Here is a 6,244-nt window from a genome sequence, read left to right as displayed (position 1 = left end):
TAGGATCGCTGATGGAAGATGAATGGCCCTTCAGGGACAGTCAGAGAAATCATGGCTGTTTGATCAAATGGGTAAAGGGGCAGGTTGTTTGGCAGACCAGGCTGCTCTAGCCTTGCTTGACACATTATTAGCTCTAAAATTTAGCCCACTGGAGCGAGCATGCATATTCCACACACTCCGCACATTCTTCTCCAAACAATTTAACACTAAACTGCCCACCAGCATTTCTTGACTCATTGGAGAAATCTCTTTGGACACAAGGATTTCATGTAGTGATGCAATCAGCAATACTGACTTCTTAAAGGAAAATAAAATGGGATCAAAGCCATTGTTAAACTGACTCAGCCCTGTGGTCCTTTCAGACCATTGATGATCCTTCTGATCTCAGGCTCAGGAAATGTGGCAAGGCTAACAGATAAGCCAGAGCAATCCTTTTCAAGTATGGGGATCCTAGGGAATCCAAATTACATATAGGTAGCAGTTTGCCATACATGTGGAAAAATATTAGTGAGTTTTGCATTCACAGCACCAATCCTGGTTGAACTGAAAAAGGTGGCTAGTAGTGTATATTATTCTGACATTTTCTGGAAACAGAGAACAAAAAAGATAAATTTGCTGCAATAATTCAGTAAGACACCATCCTTTAGCCCATCCTACATTGGGTAAACATGGTTAATATATTAGATTTCCAGATGATTTTTAAAAAATCTAAAATAGATAAATTGCAACTAGAACTAGATATTTTGTAACTCACATGAATCCAGACAGAGTTCATAGTTTGTTCACTCATGGCTCGTTTGTTTGATTCAGTTCTAAAGACTTCCTAATTTCCATCCTTGGACAAAGAAATTTATACTGATCCCATTTCAGGCTTTTCAATGCTGCATAAATAACAAATCCTGCTACCTAGCATTACTTGGAAGAACCACAGTATGTGTATATTTAAGTAAAGGTTGATTGATTGACTGTTCTTTCTTGCTTAAGTTAAGGACAGATAAATAAAATAATTACAGAGGAAGGAGCCCTAATTTTGAAATTAGGTTGCCATAACCAGTGCTGTCTAATTATCATTTCTAATTGCATTCTGCATATCCACCAAACAATTGGGTATAGCCAGACTCAGCTACAAATTTTTGAATCATTGAGTTGTAAATCCATAAAGTTCAGACTATTTTAAGTTTGTCAGCTTCTCATAATATGTAGTGACAATGACTTGAGTGTTATTCATAAACTGCTTGTACAATATCAGTTTGTTTTATAGACCCCTTACACATATAAAAATAAATAAACTAGCAGATGCATGATTTTAAAAAAGCAATTTGTGCTAGGAGTGATGAATAAGCTCCAAGTTTTTATTTAAGAATAAAGTCATTAACTAATTGTATTCAAGATAATTCCATTAGAAAATCATTTCGATTTGATCACAACCTAAAAAATAAAGCAGCATTATTTTAATAGATTTAATTTTTAGAACACATTCGTTTCAGGAGAAAGTCAAATCCTCATAGTATATTTGTCTTTGTCTAAAAATAGGCTTTTCTTGGTCTCCTTTGCCATCATCTATAATATAAACTCACTTGATCTATCAATATTGCAGGCAACACTTGATATAAGACTGAAGAAATTAGAATCTAGGCTAGAACCAGCTAGTTGGATAAATCAGGAACTGGGAAGTTTGTTGTAATATCTAAAATTTGGTTCATCAATAAGACTGAAATCATATATATTGAACATACTAGTCAATGTAGTGGCCACATTTTGGCCATAGGATCAAAAAGGCAGATGCAAAGGTGGATGAATTCACAGAGCTAATCTGAGGCCCAACTATGCCATTTCCTACAGCGGAAATAAAACTTAACAGGGAGTTCTTTACCATGCAAAAAAAAAGTCCATGCAATATTTACTCTTACAGCTCATACTTTGTTGACATATCTTGAATTACACAAAGATTTATACATTAAGGAATTCTAATCATTCCTCAAATTAACTGCCATGAATGTGAGAATAGCTCAAAGAAAGTCCCAGATTTCTTGAAGATTATACAACAGTAAGTTTTATGTAGCGGTTAAAGCACCTGGCCAGAAACCAGGAGACTGTGAGCTCTAGTCCCACTTTCAGGCATGAAAGCTGGTTGGATGACTTTGGGCCAATCATTCTCTCTCAGCCCAATCAACCTCACAGGGTCGTTGCTATGGGGAAAATAAGAAGGAAGTGGTATTAGGTATTTTTGCAATCTTAAGTTACTTTAATAAAAATAATAAGGGCAGGATAAAAATACATAAATATAAGTAAATAAATTTATTTTGGGTTCAGCTCTAACTCCATGAGCATATTGTAGATATGAATGGAGTAACCCCCTTTATAATTCACTCACCTCCCTCAAAACACATTTCAAACAGCCAGATGGTTAAGATGTTAATGTGTGTACTGTTAGAAATTTCTGTATTTTTCCTGCATTTGCCAATATAGTGTTTTTGCTATAATTTTGAATTGGTTTATGACTTTGATGAAGTCTGAAACACGAAGCTGCATTTTGTAATGAGAGACAGGATTGTTGTTCTTTTTCTCTTTCTGGCCTTGCTTATGTTTGTATTAAGTTCTAGTGAGCATAAAAGTCAGAACGCAGATAAGTGGCTGAGGAGACACAGAGTCTGCAGAACTGCCAATAAGAATACAGCCAGGGTCATAAAACACATTGGGAGGGGACTGAGCTGGGGACTGTGATGTAACCTCTATCTCAGTTCTCTAACCTCAACTATGCGATCCAGCAAACCAGATCAGACCCAGGGCAATACTAAGGTATTTGATGGCCACCCTGGATTATCTATCCAAACAAAAGACAGATCTGCTCTTTTGGCTTGTCCCATGCCCAGAATGGGCCACCCACCCCTTGTCAACTGCTAGAATGGAGGCCACACTCCACTGACTCCAGGCTGACCGCAAGTGGATTCTCCCCTGCTCCACTTCAAAATTGCTGTTTTTCATCTTAAACCATTTTAAACCTTGTAAGTTGATGGTTTATAGCTGCTACAATGCCCAGCACATCCCTTCCTCTTATGGGCTGGTCACTGTCCTCTGCAACAATTTTATCCTGGATTGATGATCGGTTATGTTCTCCACTAATCAGCAGCTGCTTTTTTTTTAATTAAATCTTGCAGTTGGTCCAGCAATGGCCTGTTAAATAAATAAACTTTCTTTGCCACAAGTTTTCCTGTCTGCTCTAGGAGCTCCTTGCTCCGTTAAACCCTTACATCTCCCAGTGGGCACCATTTCTGCCCAGATATGGTGAAGCATATTCCTCTTACATTCCCACCCGCCACCCACCCCCGTCAACAGTGCTGCAAAGATTCCCCTTGCCAGATTTTGTTATTTAAATGTTTTAAGTTACGGTGAAGGAAGGCACTTTGGGATGAAGCTATACAATTCCAATGAATGCTATTTTTGCATTTGTGAAACTCAACTTGACACAAAATTTCTATAGCGGAAAGAGATACAAAGGAACAATCTGTTCCTTGTTTGATCCTTGTGGCATCAGAGCAACAATGAGACAATAAAAGGGTGTGGGGGGGGGAGAAATGATCTATATTAACATCAGAGAATGTGGGAAAGCAGTGTGAAGGCAACCGTGTGTGCAAACATCTGGGAATGCAAAAAAATAAAAATAAAAATGAAGGGGAGCTAGTGAAGAAGGTACAATCCCAAAAGGAAAAGGCAGTCACACAGGGGTCAGTCAGGGAGGCTTGTCTTACCCATATGAAGAGCAAGAAGTAGAGGGGAATGGCCAGAAAGATCCTGCTGCGGCAACTCCCAGTCTGGAGGACTGAGCACGGAGCCACGCAAACTCTGAAACCCCTGTAATCTGTCAGCCTGGCCTGGGGTGGTGATAAGTGTATGGGTTCTAGCAGTGGTGAACTCTTCTCTGAATGAGGGGTTTGTTTCTTTACCATAAAAGCCCTTGGTTTGCTCCCAGCTGAAGAACCTATCAGTGGATCCCAGTATACTGGACATTTTTTATCCATTATCTAACTGACCCTTTCTGGGGAAGGTGGTTACACAGAAGCTTCAGAGGATCTTGGATGAAGTGGATTTCCCAGATCCCTTTCAGTCAGGATGGGACGGAAGCAGTATTGGTCATGCTTTTAAATAATATCTGATGAGGGTGGAATGCCATTTGTGCATCCACCTTTGCCCTACTTGACTTCTCTGTTGCTTTCAATACCATTGACCATAGTATCCTTCTGGATTGGTTCAAGGGACTGGGAAAGGGTGGCACTGTGTTGTCCTGGTTCACCTCCTTTTTTCCAGGGTCAGTTCCAGTCAGTGGTGATTGGGGAGAAGAAATCCCACCCTGGGGTGTCACAGGGTTCAAAATCTACTTGAGGCTGCTGGAATGAGCTATCATCACACTATTTATAATACTCAATTATACATCTCTGCCACTGTTGAATTAAGCAATGCCATGAACATCCTGGTGCCTGAAGGCTGTGAGAGACTGGATGGGGAGTGGCTTTGGGTTTGGGGGCCTGTCAGTTCTAGGATTATGCCATCTTGGGTTGTTCAGCTCCAGACAGCCCCAGAGTGCAATCTGAGGGTCCTTCTGGATCCAAAGAGCAAGTGGCTGTCATGGCTAAGGGAACGTTTGCATACCTTCATGTTGTGTGCCAGTTATCCCATTCCTTAATTGGGAAGTCTGTTCACAATTACTCATGCCTCAGTCATCTCCCAACTGAATTATTTTAAGGTGATCTACTCTTGAGTTTGCTACCGGACCTACTTCAATGTGCTGCCTTTGTCCTTTAAAGCCTTTTGTGGCATGGGGCCAGGTTATTTGAGAGACCCCTTTTACCAATTACATTTGTCAGTACTGAAGTGATTTGAACTGCCCACACTGGTACAATCTAACCTCACAAATTCTTACCAGTTTTGAGACTTCATCAGGATGGGTTTAAACTCTCCACCATCCTTATACCAAGTCCTTCTTTCATCCCTTACCTCAAACCTTGAAAAGCTTGTCCCAATGTCAAACTGTGATTTAATGCACTATATGTAACTTGCATGTTAAGCTGCTTTCTCTACATATGCTCCAAACTACAGATTTATATAAGTTTGATATTTTTATAGGAAAATCTGCTTTTATTAAGCACAATTCAAATTCCTAATCTTTGGTAGACAGGCTTGTTCATTCATCCAGATCAGAGGTCCCCAACCTATGGGCCCGGTGGCTGTGGCCTCTTGGCCGCCAGGCCGCCCTGAGTAGCTGGGCAGTGCACGCGTGTTGCCATTGTCGCGAGTGTTGTGCGGGCAGTGGCAGCGCCATTAGTATCCTGCAGGCAGTGGCATTGCCATGAACCTTGTGCGGGGGGGGGGCAGTGTGATCCTCGCACAAGGGTGACATCACTGCGGGCCATGGTGCGAGCCTCATGCTGGTGGTAGCATCACTGTAAGCCTCACACAGGCACCGCCATCACTGAGAGCCTTGCGTGCATGCTCGCAGTCCCATTTGAGTGGTGCGCATGCTTGCAGTCTGTTTGTATGCATGCCCACGAGTGGCCACATTCATGTTTGTGCATATGCATGTAAGGTGCCTGCCCCTCCATCTCCCACTGGGCCACCAATCCAAAAAGGTTGGAGACCCCTGATCTAGATTTATATGCTGCTCTAATCTCCAAACAATAGGACAGGAACAAAGGCAAGATTTCAACCGCATCTTTTGCCTGGCCCAGGGTGACTCTGAACAATGGGCTTTCATCAGGATATTGAGGATACCTCCACCAATGCCTTCACAGAGGCAGAATAAAAGGAAGGACCAATACAGTATATCATGATGGAGCACCCAACAAACAACTTGATATTTCTTCCCTCTCCAAATGACTGAAACTGGCTACATGTCAAACCTGACTCAACTCCATAGTTGCATCTGCTCTGCTCACAGTTCGCCAAAGAGCAAGGGAGGGGGGTGGGCAAATTCCTAAGTAAGGAGGGAGGGACATTCTGGGAAAGCAAGAGTGCCTTCTGTTGCCAGCGAGATGTTAGCCACCAAGGTCAAGTTGTGAAGTGTTTGGGCGGCACAGACACTCTTTTCCCAAAACAAAAGAACTGAACCCAACTGGTGAACTATGAACTGTAGGTGGCCCAGAGGGGCAAAAGGGGTTTTACCTATGTGGGTTTTCACAGGTAAATCCCAAAACTGACTTTGCTTCTGCTGTGCCTAGATGGATCTTTCAATAAAGCTACAATCTTGGTC

Source organism: Vipera berus (genome assembly GCF_964194415.1).
Source record: "Vipera berus genome assembly, chromosome: 3".
Lineage (NCBI taxonomy): Eukaryota > Metazoa > Chordata > Lepidosauria > Squamata > Viperidae > Vipera > Vipera berus.
Note: the sequence above shows the minus strand (reverse complement) of the source record.